Raw genomic sequence first — 15,964 nt, forward strand, 5'->3', positions numbered from 1 at the left:
TGTGCAACACGCACTTGTTGCGCTGAAGAAAAAAAAAAAAAAAGAAAGAAAAAGAACCCACGGCAAGAGTTTGTCCTCTGGGCAATTTCTGTAGAAATCCCCTCTGATAGGTACACAAATATGATTACAGGCATTCACTCAAGGCCTGACAAAACGCGTTTGGGCTTATGCTCAGTGCTGGTCCGGCATCTTGCCTAACAGGTGTGGTGTATGGATTTGTCCGAACACCTCGTTGAAGAGCTGAAACTGACACTGAAAACTACAGCCATTCATTCAGTCGACTATACATACAAATAATGACTTCGAATGCTTTGAATGCTAGCTTAAAGTAAACAACACAAAACAAAGAACAGCCGTAAACATGCAGTAATCATTGGGGCGTTTTGGAGTGTCAAACTGAATCAGATATTGCCTTATTTGCAGCAATATAATCAACAGTGTTTTAGAATATGAGAGTCATTTTCGTATAATATGGGGAAAAAGAAACCCCCAAAACACTTGGTCGCTAATGTGTACAACATGCTCCCACATAGAACCACACGTGAGCATTATCTGCGTGTGAACTGACACGCCTGCGTAAATTTTGCGTGTGCATTCTCATAGAGCCATGCACAAACAACAATAATAATGTGCGTGTGCCCCCCCCCCCCCCTGCCCTCCCCCCCCCACACACACACACCCCTCCCCCCCACACACACACACATACACACGCGCACGCACGCACGCAAGTACAAACACACACACACCTTTACTGCAGTCGCTTCGCTGAATGATTTTGAAGTGTTACAGCGACGGGCGCAATAGCCGAGTGGTTTTAAGCGTTGGACCTTCAATCTGAGGGTCCCGGGTTCGAATCTCGGTAACGGGGCTTGGTGGGTAAAGGAAGGTGGAAATTTTTCCGATCTCCCAAGTCAACATATGTGCAGACCTGCTTGTGCCTGAACCCTCTTCGTGTGTATACTCACGCAGAAGATCAAATACGCATGTTAAAGATACTGTAATCCATGTTAGCGTTCGGTGGGTTATGGAAACAAGAGCATACCCAGCATGCACATCCCCGAAAACGAAGTATGGCTGCCTACATGGCGGGGGAGGAGGGAGGGGGGGGGAGGGGGCGGCCATACATGTAAAAGCCCACTCGTGTTCATACGAGTGAACGTGGGAGCTGCAGCCCACGAACCAAGAAGAAGTAGAAGTGTGGCAGCGTTTGGTTCTGTGTGTGTTGAGTTTAGGAGGAAGATGGACAAATCCAACGTTTATAGCTTCCAATGAACTGGGCATTTCTATGTCCGTTTCTCCTATCTGTGTGATTTGAGTGCCATCCTGTGTGCATGTTCATGACATTATGCTCGTGGATATATGTTTAAATACACGAAATGCATGATATGTACATCTGTTATACATTGGGAACTGTTTCTGGTGTAATGATTGGTCTGTTATACTGAGTTTGCTGCTGTTGGTGTTGTTGTTATTTCCTTAAACGTTTGCTTTATATGGTCAAATGTGTTTTTATTCCTTGTAGTTTGTGATCTTTGAATGACAACAAAGGAAATGAAAATCATCCGGTTAAGATTTCCCGGGTCACTAGTGTGACAGACAGAACGCGGCGAGACGGAACGACGAGGAGATTGGAAGCAATCAGAAATAATTATATTAAGAAAATGTGCTAATTAGTATCACGGTACTGATGACGAGAAGAACAAAACAAAGAGGAAGGGGGCGGGGAGAGAAAGAGAGAAAGGGAGACAGAGACAGAAAAAGACAGAAAGACAGAGGGAGAGAGACACCGAAAAGAGAGGACGCGAGGGAGAGAGAGAGAGAGATTATTTATGAAGGCAATAGATAAAGTGAATGTGTTTTTTTTTAAAGGAGGGGGGGGGGGGGGTTGGAGGACGGGAGGAATGAGAGGGGGAGGAGGGGGTATTGCTGGGGAAGAGAGAGGGGGAGGGAGGGAGAGGGAGGGAGACAACTTTACTCAGGTGACTTATGAACGTGAAATCAAACCTTAATGCCGCCGATAGAGAATATCAGAGAAAAAACTGACAACAAGCGCATAAAGTGGTTCACCTCCGTGCAACACCTGCAACCTCTGTGTATGTGTGTGTGTGTGTGTGTGTGTGTGTGTGTGTGTGTGTGTGTGCGTGCGTGCGTGCGTGCGTGTGTGTGTGTGTGTGTGTGTGTGTGTGTTTGTGTGTGTGTGTGTGTGTGTGTTGGCTGCTCACAAACTCCCTGTCCATGTCTGTGTGTAGGGATGCGGGGGCGGCGGAAGAGATAGACACAGTCTTGAATGACAGATAAAACAAGAGCAACCGGAACGCGTGCACGCACGCACGCACGCACACACACACACACACACACACACACACACACACACACGCACGCACGCACGCACGCAAGCACACACACAAACACACACGTATACAAGTTACCATGCCCGCACCTACCCATCCATTTACCCCCCACAAGGATTGAAAAGTAATGAAAGCACAACCCTCCGAATATATTACTATGCCGCTTACCATGTATGATAACTATTTTAACTCACTCAGTACGGCCAGTCCTCTCTTCTCCTCTACACAGACCCCTCGGATGTCCAGTGGGTGTCGTAATGACCCAACCTTTAGCTTCCGTCGTCAGAACTGTGGTATTCTTTGTCAACATTCACCTCTTCAGTATAAGAGCCTTCCGCTTGCAATATTTTGATTATGGTAATTGGGGTGAAAAGCTGTTAACGTCGTCTCTTTCCCCGTTCGTATGGAAAGAGTTAAGGACTTTTTTTTTTTTTTTTTTAAACAGATCGCTCTCCTATATTTCCAACAGCCAATCCTTTGAGTGATAGCCGCATTGGATCATGTTATTTCAGTATCTGCTGTTGTTGAACACAGGCTAGTTTGGATGATGGTGATGATGATCATGTTGATGATGATGATGACGATGATGACTGTGGTGGTGGTGACGATGACGACGTTGATGATGACGACAACGACAGAAACGACGAAGATGATGATGACGATGACGACGACAATGATGAAGGTTATGATGATGAAGATGAAGATGAGGAGGAGGACGACGACGACGATGATGAAGATGATGATGATGATAACGATAATGATGATGACGACGACGACGACGATCCCCCGCGTGGGTTTAACCTGTTCAACCAGCGAGGCATGACCATGTACGCCCTCTCAGCTTCACTCTTGAGAGCAGCTCCTGCCTCTGAAAGTGAGGGAAATCGTGGGATTGTGAGAAATCGTGGGCTTTCACCACCCCCACCCCCCCCTACCCCCCACCCCCCACTCGCTTCCTCCACCCTCACACACCAACGACCCAGAACGACATAAATACATTCCATGCTGGTACACGAAACATCCCTGTGACAAAAGTTTAGAATTTTTAATGCATGACACAAAAATCCTTCATGATCTAGGTCGCTTTATTTATCACTCTAATAAACGTCGTGCTGCTTTATTATGATAACGGGCACAACCTGAGTTCTGTTATGTTTAAAACAACGAACGTACATGTTTAAGCGGATTTGCTCACGATGGAAGGCATTTACCTTTTTTGAATTTTCGATTCATGTGTTTGCATGCCCGGTTTTACAAAAATCGAGTCTGCGCGCGCGCAAGTGTGTGTGTGTGGGGGGGGGGGAGATGTGGGAGGGGGTGTGGAGGTGTGGGATGGGGTGTGTGTGTGTGTTCAACATTGTAATGGGTCAGAAGGCCTTCTACAATAAAACAGTTCTGAGTTCTGACCCAGAACGACATGGGATGAGACAGAGACAGAGACAGAAGGACCACGGAGAGAGGAGGCCAGGGGCAAGCATCATACGTGTAAATGTATGTCAGTCTGTGATATAAGCGTCGGGCCTGCGTCTTCCCGACACAGGAAGAGAACGAACGGCAACAGAAGACAGAAAAACTCTAGAGTCATCCATTACGTTCGGCAGGAGGCTGGAGGTGACAGAGGGAGGGTTGCATGTGGGTACGTTAAGGAGGTAAGTAGGCGTCCACTTTGTTGAAGTGTTTGATATGTGTTCACTTGAAGAGAGAGAGAGAGAGAGTGAGGTAAGTCCAGAAATCTGCCTGTCAGAGAGCGAGATAAAAACCGGTGGGAGGCGGGCAGGGGGGGGGGGGGGGGGAGGGCTGACTTGAAGTGGTTGGTATATGAAGTGGAAGAGGAAGTATATGTGGTGCACATTTTTTTTTTTTTTAAGTTTCTCAGTTCCCACGTGCTGGGAATTCACTTCCGTTTCCTGTCGTACGTAATGGTACGTTTTTTGCTTGTTTTTTGTTGTTGTTTTTTTTGTTTTTTTTTTTGTCTTCCGTCGCTGTTCTGTTTCTGTGTTGAGAAGATGTAGGCCCAACGCTTATATCACAGATTGACATAAGCTTACAGTTGGGCCAACAGGAACGTGAGATTTGAACGATCAATGGTTTTTTCCCCCACTGTGATTGGAAGTCATTAACAGCTTAGTCTTGGACTCTGACTCTCGAACAAGGAGGCAAGATTGCAATTGGCTCTTAGTGCTGCAGCCTTGTGGTGGGGAGGGGGGGGGGAGGAGGGGGGTAGTTGGCATTTGGGAACCATCCTAACACCGACTGTCCTAACACCCTCTTGGCCGAGAGAGTGAGGTGTGTGACTTGGGCAAGACACTCTCCACTACAATCAAATTCTAGTCACAGATAGTCAGGACAGCAGATGCCTCTTCTGCTCTTCTGGTGGTCATAGTCGGACACGACTGACTCTCATACATTTCGTCACGATATGTCTGGATCCCCCACATCAGTGAGCGTTCTGTTCTGTCCATCCATACCCCTCAGCGTCCTTCTGTTCGTTCATGTCTCTGTAGAGCACGGTCTGTGACGAGCGTTCCCTTTGGTCTTCATCGATGACAGCAGAAATCAGGAGCCAGTTGCATTGCTTGGCTCTAACTTTTTGACAGTTACACGTGACTAAATGCCTACGTTGACCGAACTACGCCATTGGTCAGTTCCATACTACGCACAGTTAGTAGAGGGTTAAGACCATGCTAGGCTCTTCCGTCCAGGTCTCTTCTGCACACGTCCGCTAGCACGAGACCCGCTTTCACGTTGGCCGTTCAGTTGAGGAGGGGGGGGGGAGGAAGGTGGTGAATGGATAAGAACGATCATCTGCCAATACAGTGTCCATATGGGTGAGGGCTCAATTCCCACTCTCGACTGGAAAATCAAAACTGAGCGTCTGGTCTTTCGGATGAGACGATAAACCGAGGTCCTGTGCGCAACACGTGCTTAATTGGCGCACTGAAAAAGAACCTTCAGCAACAAATGTGTTGTCCCCCTGGCAAAATTATACAGAAGAAATCCACTCTAACAGGTACACAAATGTAACCCATACATGCACTCAAGGCCTGACAAAGTGTGTTGGGCTAAGCTGCTGTCATGCCTCTGCCAAACAGATGTGATTGCAGCGTATATGGATTTTTGTCCGAACGCAGTGACACCTCCTTGATCGAGTGAAACAGAACTTGAAAACTGGAAGCGCGGGGAGAAGTGAGACACGTGTCATGGTTCACCTCAGCCTTGTCGTGACCCTTACCTCTCTCTCTCTGCCTCCCTTACCCCCCCCCCTCTCTCTCTCTCTCTGCCTCCCTTACCCCTCTCTCTCTCTCTGCCTCCCTTACCCCTCTCTCTTTCTGTGCCTTCCTTACCCCTCTCTCTCTCTGCCTCCCTTACCCCTCTCTCTCTCTGCCTCCCTTACCTCTCTCTCTCTCTTCCTCCCTTACACCTCTCTCTCTCTCTCTTCCTCCCTTACCCCTCTCTCTCTCTGTGCCTCCCTTACCCCTCTCTCTTTCTGTGCCTTCCTTACCCCTCTCTCTCTCTGCCTCCCTTACCTCTCTCTCTCTCTTCCTCCCTTACACCTCTCTCTCTCTCTCTGCCTCCCTTACCTCTCTCTCTCTTTTCCTCCCTTACCCCCCTCTCTCTCTGCCTTCCTTACCTCTCTCTCTACCTCCCTTACCCCTCTCTCTCTCTCTGCCTCCCTTACCTCTCTCTCTCTCTCTTCCTCCCTTACCCCCCTCTCTCTATGCCTCCCTTACCTCTCTCTCTCTCTGCCACCCGTCTCTCTCTGCCTCCCTTACCCCTCTCTCTCTGCCTCCCTTACCCCCCTCTCTGCCTCCCTTACCCCTCTCTCTCTGCCTTCCTTATCCCCCTCTCTCTGTGCCTCCCTTACTCCTCTCTCTCTCTGCCTCCCTTACCCCCCTCTCTCTCTGTGCCTCCCTTACCCTCCTCTCTCTCTGCCTTCCTTATCCCCCTCTCTCTGTGCCTCCCTTACTCCTCTCTCTCTGCCTCCCTTACCCCCCCTCTCTCTCTGCCTCCCTTACCCTCCTCTCTCTCTCTGCCTTCCTTACCCCCCTCTCTCTCTCTCTCTGCCTCCCTTACCCCTCTCTCTCTGTGCCTCCCTTACCCCTCTCTCTCTCTCTCTGCCTCCCTTACCCCTCTCTCTCTCTGCCTCCCTTACCCCTCTCTCTCTCTCTCTCTGCCTCCCTTACCCCTCTCTCTCTCTGCCTCCCTTACCCCTCTCTCTCTCTCTCTGCCTCCCTTACCCCTCTCTCTCTCTGCCTCCCTTACCCCCCCCTCTCTCTCTCTCTGCCTCCCTTACCCCTCTCTCTCTGTGCATCCCTTACCCCCCTCTCTTTCTGTGCCTCCCTTACCTCTCTCTCTCTCTGCCTCCCTTACCCATCTCTCTCTGCCTCCCTTACCCCCTCTCTCTCTCTGCCTCCCTTACCCATCTCTCTCTCTGCCTCCCTTACCCCTCTCTCTCTCTACCTTCCTTACCCCCCTCTCTCTCTCTGCCTTCCTTACCCCTCTCTCTCTCTCTCTGCCTCCCTTACCCCTCTCTCTCTGTGCCTCCCTTACCCCATCTCTTTCTGTGCCTCCCTTACCTCTCTCTCTCTCTCTGCCTCCCTTATCCCTCTCTCTCTCTCTGCCTCACTTATCCCCTCTCTCTGCCTCCCTTACCCCCCTCTCTCTCTCTGTGCCTCCCTTACCTCTCTCTCTGCTTCCCTTACCCCTCTCTCTCTCTGCCTCCCTTACCCCTCTCTCTCTCTGCCTCCCTTACCCCTCTCTCTCTGCCTCCCTTACCCGTCTCTCTCTCTCTGCCTCCCTTACACTCCTCTCTCTCTGCCTTCCTTATCCCCCTCTCTCTGTGCCTCCCTTACTCCTCTCTCTCTCTTCCTCCCTTACCCCCCTCTCTCTCTGTGCCTCCCTTACCCTCCTCTCTCTCTGCCTTCCTTATCCCCCTCTCTCTGTGCCTCCCTTACTCCTCTCTCTCTGCCTCCCTTACCCGCCTCTCTCTCTCTGCCTCCCTTACCCCTCTCTCTCTCTCTGCCTTCCTTACCCCTCTCTCTCTCTGCCTTCCTTACCCCTCTCTCTCTCTCTGCCTTCCTTACCCCTCTCTCTCTCTCTCTCTCTGCCTTCCTTACCCCCCTCTCTCTCTCTGCCTCCCTTACCCCTCTCTCTCTCTACCTTCCTTACCCCCTCTCTCTCTCTGCCTTCCTTACCCCTCTCTCTCTCTCTGCCTCCCTTACCCCTCTCTCTCTGTGCCTCCCTTACACCCCTCTCTCTCTCTGTGCCTCCCTTACCTCTCTCTCTGTGCCTCCCTTACCTCACTCTCTCTGTGCCTCCCTTACCTCCCTCTCTCTCTGCCTCCCTTACCCCTCTCTCTCTCTACCTTCCTTACCCCCCTCTCTCTCTCTGCCTTCCTTACCCCTCTCTCTCTCTGCCTTCCTTACCCCCCTCTCTCTCTCTGCCTCCCTTACCCCTCTCTCTCTGTGCCTCCCTTACACCCCTCTCTCTCTCTGTGCCTCCCTTACCTCTCTCTCTGTGCCTCCCTTACCTCACTCTCTCTGTGCCTCCCTTACCTCCCTCTCTCTCTGCCCCACTTACCCATCTCTCTCTCTGCCTCCCTTACCCCCTCTCTCTGCCTCCCTTACCCATCTCTCTCTGCCTCCCTTACCCCCCTCTCTCTCTGTGCCTCCCTTACCTCTCTCTCTGTGTGCCTCCCTTACCCCCTCTCTCTGCCTCCCTTACCCATCTCTCTCTGCCTCCCTTACCCCCTCTCTCTGCCTCCCTTACCCCCCTCTCTCTGCCTCCCTTACCCCCTCTCTCTGCCTCCCTTACCCCCCTCTCTCTCTCTGTGCATCCCTTGCCTCTCTTTCTCTCTCTGCCTCCTTTACCCCTCTCTCTCTGCCTCCCTTACCCCCCCTCTCTCTGTGCCTCCCTTACCTCTCTATCTCTCTGCCTCCCTTACCCATCTCTCTGTGCCTCCCTTACCTCTCTCTCTGTGCCTCCCTTACCTCTCTCTCTCTCTGTGTGCCTCCCTTACCTCTCTCTCTCTGTGCCTCCCTTTCTCTCTCTGTGCCTCCCTTACCCATCTCTCTCTCTCTCTGCCTCCCTTACCCCCCTCTCTCTCTCTGCCTCCCTTACCCATCTCTCTCTGTGCCTCCCTTACCCTCTCTCTGTGCCTCCCTTACCCAGCTCTCTCTGTGCCTCCCTTACCTCTCTCTGTGCCTCCCTTACCCCTCTCTCTGTGCCTCCCTTACCCCTCTCTCTCTGTGCCTCCCTTACCCATCTCTCTCTCTCTGCCTCCCTTACCCCCCCCTCTCTCTCTCTCTGCCTCCCTTACCCCTCTCTCTCTGTGCATCCCTTACCCCCCTCTCTTTCTGTGCCTCCCTTACCTCTCTCTCTCTCTGCCTCCCTTACCCATCTCTCTCTGCCTCCCTTACCCCCTCTCTCTCTCTGCCTCCCTTACCCATCTCTCTCTCTGCCTCCCTTACCCCTCTCTCTCTCTACCTTCCTTACCCCCCTCTCTCTCTCTGCCTTCCTTACCCCTCTCTCTCTCTCTCTGCCTCCCTTACCCCTCTCTCTCTGTGCCTCCCTTACCCCATCTCTTTCTGTGCCTCCCTTACCTCTCTCTCTCTCTCTGCCTCCCTTATCCCTCTCTCTCTCTCTGCCTCACTTATCCCCTCTCTCTGCCTCCCTTACCCCCCTCTCTCTCTCTGTGCCTCCCTTACCTCTCTCTCTGCTTCCCTTACCCCTCTCTCTCTCTGCCTCCCTTACCCCTCTCTCTCTCTGCCTCCCTTACCCCTCTCTCTCTGCCTCCCTTACCCGTCTCTCTCTCTCTGCCTCCCTTACACTCCTCTCTCTCTGCCTTCCTTATCCCCCTCTCTCTGTGCCTCCCTTACTCCTCTCTCTCTCTTCCTCCCTTACCCCCCTCTCTCTCTGTGCCTCCCTTACCCTCCTCTCTCTCTGCCTTCCTTATCCCCCTCTCTCTGTGCCTCCCTTACTCCTCTCTCTCTGCCTCCCTTACCCGCCTCTCTCTCTCTGCCTCCCTTACCCCTCTCTCTCTCTCTGCCTTCCTTACCCCTCTCTCTCTCTGCCTTCCTTACCCCTCTCTCTCTCTCTGCCTTCCTTACCCCTCTCTCTCTCTCTCTCTCTGCCTTCCTTACCCCCCTCTCTCTCTCTGCCTCCCTTACCCCTCTCTCTCTCTACCTTCCTTACCCCCTCTCTCTCTCTGCCTTCCTTACCCCTCTCTCTCTCTCTGCCTCCCTTACCCCTCTCTCTCTGTGCCTCCCTTACACCCCTCTCTCTCTCTGTGCCTCCCTTACCTCTCTCTCTGTGCCTCCCTTACCTCACTCTCTCTGTGCCTCCCTTACCTCCCTCTCTCTCTGCCTCCCTTACCCCTCTCTCTCTCTACCTTCCTTACCCCCCTCTCTCTCTCTGCCTTCCTTACCCCTCTCTCTCTCTGCCTTCCTTACCCCCCTCTCTCTCTCTGCCTCCCTTACCCCTCTCTCTCTGTGCCTCCCTTACACCCCTCTCTCTCTCTGTGCCTCCCTTACCTCTCTCTCTGTGCCTCCCTTACCTCACTCTCTCTGTGCCTCCCTTACCTCCCTCTCTCTCTGCCCCACTTACCCATCTCTCTCTCTGCCTCCCTTACCCCCTCTCTCTGCCTCCCTTACCCATCTCTCTCTGCCTCCCTTACCCCCCTCTCTCTCTGTGCCTCCCTTACCTCTCTCTCTGTGTGCCTCCCTTACCCCCTCTCTCTGCCTCCCTTACCCATCTCTCTCTGCCTCCCTTACCCCCTCTCTCTGCCTCCCTTACCCCCCTCTCTCTGCCTCCCTTACCCCCTCTCTCTGCCTCCCTTACCCCCCTCTCTCTCTCTGTGCATCCCTTACCTCTCTTTCTCTCTCTGCCTCCTTTACCCCTCTCTCTCTGCCTCCCTTACCCCCCTCTCTCTGTGCCTCCCTTACCTCTCTATCTCTCTGCCTCCCTTACCCATCTCTCTGTGCCTCCCTTACCTCTCTCTCTGTGCCTCCCTTACCTCTCTCTCTCTCTGTGTGCCTCCCTTACCTCTCTCTCTCTGTGCCTCCCTTTCTCTCTCTGTGCCTCCCTTACCCATCTCTCTCTCTCTGCCTCCCTTACCCCCCTCTCTGTCTCTGCCTCCCTTACCCATCTCTCTCTGCGCCTCCCTTACCCTCTCTCTGTGCCTCCCTTACCCAGCTCTCTCTGTGCCTCCCTTACCTCTCTCTGTGCCTCCCTTACCCCCTCTCTCTGTGCCTCCCTTACCCCTCTCTCTGTGCCTCCCTTACCTCTCTCTCTGTGCCTCCCTTACCCATCTCTCTCTCTGCCTCCCTTACCCCCCTCTCTCTGCCTCCCTTACCTCTCTCTCTCTGTGCCTCCCTTACCCATCTCTCTCTGTGCCTCCCTTACCCATCTCTCTCTGCCTCCCTTACCCCTCTCTGTGCCTCCCTTACCCTCTCTCTGTGCCTCCCTTACCCATCTCTCTCTCTGCCTCCCTTACCCAGCTCTCTCTGTGCCTCCCTTACCTCTCTCTCTGTGCCTCCCTTACCCATCTCTCTCTGTGCCTCCCTTACCCTCTCTCTGTGCCTCCCTTACCCATCTCTCTCTGTGCCTCCCTTACCCAGCTCTCTCTGTGCCTCCCTTACCTCTCTCTCTCTGTGCCTCCCTTACCCATCTCTCTCTCTGCCTCCCTTACCCATCTCTCTCTGCCTCCCTTACCTCTCTCTCTGTGTGCCTCCTTACCCATCTCTCTCTCTGCCTCCCTTACCCATCTCTCTCTGCCTCCCTTACCCCCTCTCTGTGCCTCCCTTACCCTCTCTCTGTGCCTCCCTTACCCATCTCTCTCTCTGCCTCCCTTACCCAGCTCTCTCTGTGCCTCCCTTACCCCTCTCTCTGCCTCCCTTACCCAGCTCTCTCTCTGCCTCCTTTACCCCTTTTTCTCGCTCTACCACCCTCTCTCTGCCCCCTTCACCCCCCCCCCTCTCTACCCCTCTCTCTCTCTCCCTGCCTCCCTTACCCCTTTCTCTCGCTCTACCCCTCTCTCTTTCTCTGCCCCCTTCACCCCTCTCTCTCTCTCTCTGCCTCCCTTACCCCTCTCTTTCTGTCTGCATCCCTTACCCCCCTCTCTCTCTCTGCCTCCCTTACCCCTCTCTCTCTCTCTCTCTACCCCCCTCTTTCTCTGCCTCCCTCCCCTCCCCCCATCCTCCCCGACTCCCTCTCTGTCCCTGTCTCCCTGTGTCTGTCTGTGTCTGTGGGGTTCAGGTGTGTCCTGCCTTGGTGCTGGCAGTATGACATTGAAATATTGCACCTCCCTCCACCCGTAACGCTCTCTGTGGCGAGAAGCTCATCACGTGTGTGTGTGTGTGTGTGTGTGTGTGTGTGTGTGTTGGGGCTCATGTACGTTTATGTGTGTTTGACTGTGCTTTCATATCTGTGAAACTGCATGTTTGGTGCATATCTGTTATGCATGTGTGGGGTGTATGTGTTCATGTGTGTCTTCATGTTTTTACATTTATTTGCTTATTTATCATCATTGTTGTCTTATTTATTTATTATTATTATTATTATTATTATTACTACTACTACTACTACTACTACTACTACTACTGCTGCTGCTGCTGCTGCTGCTGCTACTGCTACTACTACTACTGCTACCTTTTTTTCATATTATAATTATTATTTATTTATTTATCTATTTATGTATTTATTTACTTATTTATGTACGCTTATCTATTATTTATTCACCCTTTTTTTTTCCTCAAGGCCTGACTAAGCGCGTTGGGTTACGCTGCTGGTCAGGCATCTGCTTGGCAGATGTGGTGTAGCGTATATGGATTTGTCCGAACGCAGTGACGCCCTCCTTGAGCTACTGAAACTGAAACTGAAACTCATCACGAGAGGCGCTGAGGCTGATCCGCTTGGCAAGACCAATACAACCGGCACACAGTATGTCGCTGCCTGTTCTTTGGGGCCTTTTGTTGTTGTTGCTGTTGTTGTTTCTGCTGCTGTTTCTGCTGCTTCTGCGGTGTTGATGATGATGGTTGGGTGTTTGGTTGGTTAGTAGGTAGGTTGGGTGGTGGGATGTTTTGTCGGTTGGTTAGTTGGTTGGTGGATTGGTTAGTTGGTGCAGTCTTTGGTCGGTGTCTTTAACTGTTACTGTTACTGTTGTTGTTGTTGTTGTTTTTTAGTGTAACTGATGCCGTCTGCTTGGTTTCTTTTTCCTACTTTCTTTTTATTTGGAAACAAAAATGTTTTGTTTGTTTTTGTTTGTTGTTGGTGTTGTTGGTTTTTTTCTTCATAAGATGGATCATGGCAGAACGGGGTTGAAAGAAAAATAGAATATTAGTCGAGATTGGGGATTTGTGGTGTGCGTGGGTGTTTTTTTTGTTGTTGTTTTTTTACCACAGTATAAACCTGATTTTAATTGTTTTGAGAAACAATTATTGTAAATAATGATTGCCTTATTGTCACAAAAGACATAATTTGAATTAAAAAAACAACAACAAACAAACAAGCAAACAAACAAACAAACAACAACAACAACAAACAAAACACACGCAAATAACCGCCGTCTTCAACTGTTGAAATAAGCAAGTCAGATTATGAACATGTAGGTTACGGTAAATTGCAGTGAGCTGTCCACGGGACTGTTGAGTGGTGAGTTTACAGTTGAACCGATCATGGTTTAAAACATGGAGCAGTGTCATGTCACAACCAGTCAGGCAGATTGTCATAATAATGATGATGAGAAGGAGAAGAAGAAGAAGGAGAAGGAGAAGAAGAAGAAGAATTATTCATACGGCGCCTTTCCAAGTTAAAACATGCTCATTTGAACTATTCAGACGTGTAAAAACATGAATTTAAACCGTGACTAAATTTGGGAATAAAAAAACAAACCAAAAACAAAACAAACCAAAAACTGAACAACCCGACTTACATTCATAACTCTGCACAGACTTTCAATCAACCACTGAAAAATGCACACAGATGCACACAGACACACAGACACACACACACACACACACACACACACATATATATATATATATATATATATATATATATACATATATACATACATATGCACGTACACACACACACACACACACACACACACACACACACACACACACACACACACACAATTGATCGCAACCAAACACTAATATACGTTCAGACACACACACACACACGAACACACACACACACACACACACACACACACACACACACACACACACACACACACACACACACACACATGATCGTATGTGTACAACAAACCACAACACTCATCATACAGGCCACAAATCACAATACCTAAATGTCTACCCCATGGCTGTACCCCCCCTTACTTCTTACTGGGCTGACTGGCGCAATACAGGACCTGGTGCTAGTTGCATTGCTTGGTTCTAACTTTTTGACAGTTTCAGTTTCAGTAGCTCAAGGAGGCGTCACTGCGTTCGGACAAATCCATATACGCTACTCCACATCTGCCAAGCAGATGGCTGACCAGCAGCGTAACCCAACGCGCTTAGTCAGGCCTTGAGAAAAAAAAGTGAATAAATAATAGATAAATACATTTTTTTTAAAAACTACTACCAATAATAAAAATAATATGTATAAGGCGCAAAATCTTGGTGAAGTCAACTATAAGCGTACATAAATTTTTATTTTTTTTTTTTTAATGTGACTAAATGCCGACGTTGACCGAACTATGCCATTGGTCAGTTCCATACTACACACAGTTAGAAGCGGGTTACACAGGTCCTCCATCATCTGTGGTGGTAGTTGGCCGCAGTATATATACGACCTTCTCCTTCATCTTTGTGTGTGTGTGTGTGTGTGTGTGTGTGTGTGTGTGTGTGTGTGTGTGTGTGTGTGTGTGTGTGTGTGTGTGTTAGTTCATCTTTGCCATATTTCTCTTTCTTGTTGTTTGTTTGTTTCTTTCTTTCCTTCTGTCTGTCTTCCTTTCTTTCTTAGTTTCTTTCTTTCGTTCTTTCTTCATTTCTTTCGTTTTTTTGTTTTTTTTTTGGTTTTGTTTTTTGTTTTGTTTTTTTTTTCAAGTTCGTCTTCTTCTCTCCCTCCTCCTCCTTCTCCTCTTTCTACCACAGTCTCAGTCTTCAGTTTTTTACTAGATAAACAAACAAACAAAAAAGCCGCAAAAACAAAAAGCAAATAGGCCTCGCCTTGCTTGCAACCATTACTTTTTTATTTCTTCTTCTGTGGTCCCCCCACCCCTATTCTCACCGCTTCATTCTCCTTTTTAGCAATACCCTGCCCTCCCGCCCCCCAAGCCCCCACCTCCCGCCCTTCTCTCACCCCCCCCCCCTCGCCCCCCAAGCCCCCACCTCCAGCCCTTCTCTCACCCAACCCCCTCCCGCACCACCACCACCACAACCACCATCACTCCCTCTATCTTCACCCTTCACCAACTACCACCATCACCCTCACACCTACACCTCCTCCCTCCCCCTCCCCCCTGCCCCCTGCCCCCTCACCCCCCCGCCCCCCCCCCCCCCCTCCCAACCCCTCTTCCCCGGGGAATCCCGGGAAACAGTGACGGTGTTTCAGGTCCATTATTTTCATCTTAAAATAAACCAACGCCAGCGCACGCGGCGGGAATGTCTCGGATTCTTCTGTCATTTTAACACGTGCATGCCACTTCTTGCCAGACGATTCCACAGCCGCACATGCCATCTTGGAACTATAGAGAAGAAAGAAAGGAGGAAAAACACACCACCACCAACAACAACAAAAAAGTGAGAAGAGAGAGGTGAGGTTGAGGGTAGAGAGGGGGGTGGAGAGGAGAGGGGGAGGGAGGTAAGAAAAGAAAGAAAAGATTTTTTTTTTTTTTTTTTTGTAAAGAGAAAAGGGATGAAGCCAGACAAAGGTTGTTTTTTTCTTTTGCAGAATAATTGCACACACACGGTTGTTTTTTGTTTTTTTTGTATTATCTTAAAAAGTTTGGTAGTAGTTTATTAAAGCACGAGTAGTTCATACACACCCACACCCACACACACCCATACAAACACACACACACACACACACACACACACACACACACACACGTTGATAGTGAAAAGACACTAAACTAAAGAACGAACGAACACACACACACACACACACACACACACACACACACACACACACACACACACACACACATCAAATAGTTTTCTCGAAAATAGCATTCTTTGTTGATTCCAAATCAGTACTTTATGCTCTAGAATTATTCAGCCTTGAAACAAGACCTGACTTAGTTATTGAGGCAAATCATTTGGTACATTGTTTAAGGATTAAAGGGACTGAGGTCAGTTTTTGGTGGGCGCCTTCTCATGTGGGCATTAACGGCAATGAAACTGCTGATAAAGCAGCTAAAAGAGGAGCACAAGATTCAGCAAAATCGACAAAAATACATGTCCGTCTTTCCGTAAAAGAGGCATACACTTTGTTAGAAAAATCAGCATGGGGTCGATTTCATAACCGATGGAAGTTAAAGTTTTTAAAACATAAAGGAACAATATTCCCCGACAATATTATTAAAGAAAAGATACCGAATCCATCGCCTTGCAAAACAAGATTAATAAGATCTACTTTCTTCCGTATAAAACTTGATG

This window comes from Babylonia areolata, chromosome 26 (genome assembly GCF_041734735.1).
Source record: "Babylonia areolata isolate BAREFJ2019XMU chromosome 26, ASM4173473v1, whole genome shotgun sequence".
In the NCBI taxonomy this organism is placed as follows: Eukaryota; Metazoa; Mollusca; class Gastropoda; order Neogastropoda; family Buccinidae; genus Babylonia; species Babylonia areolata.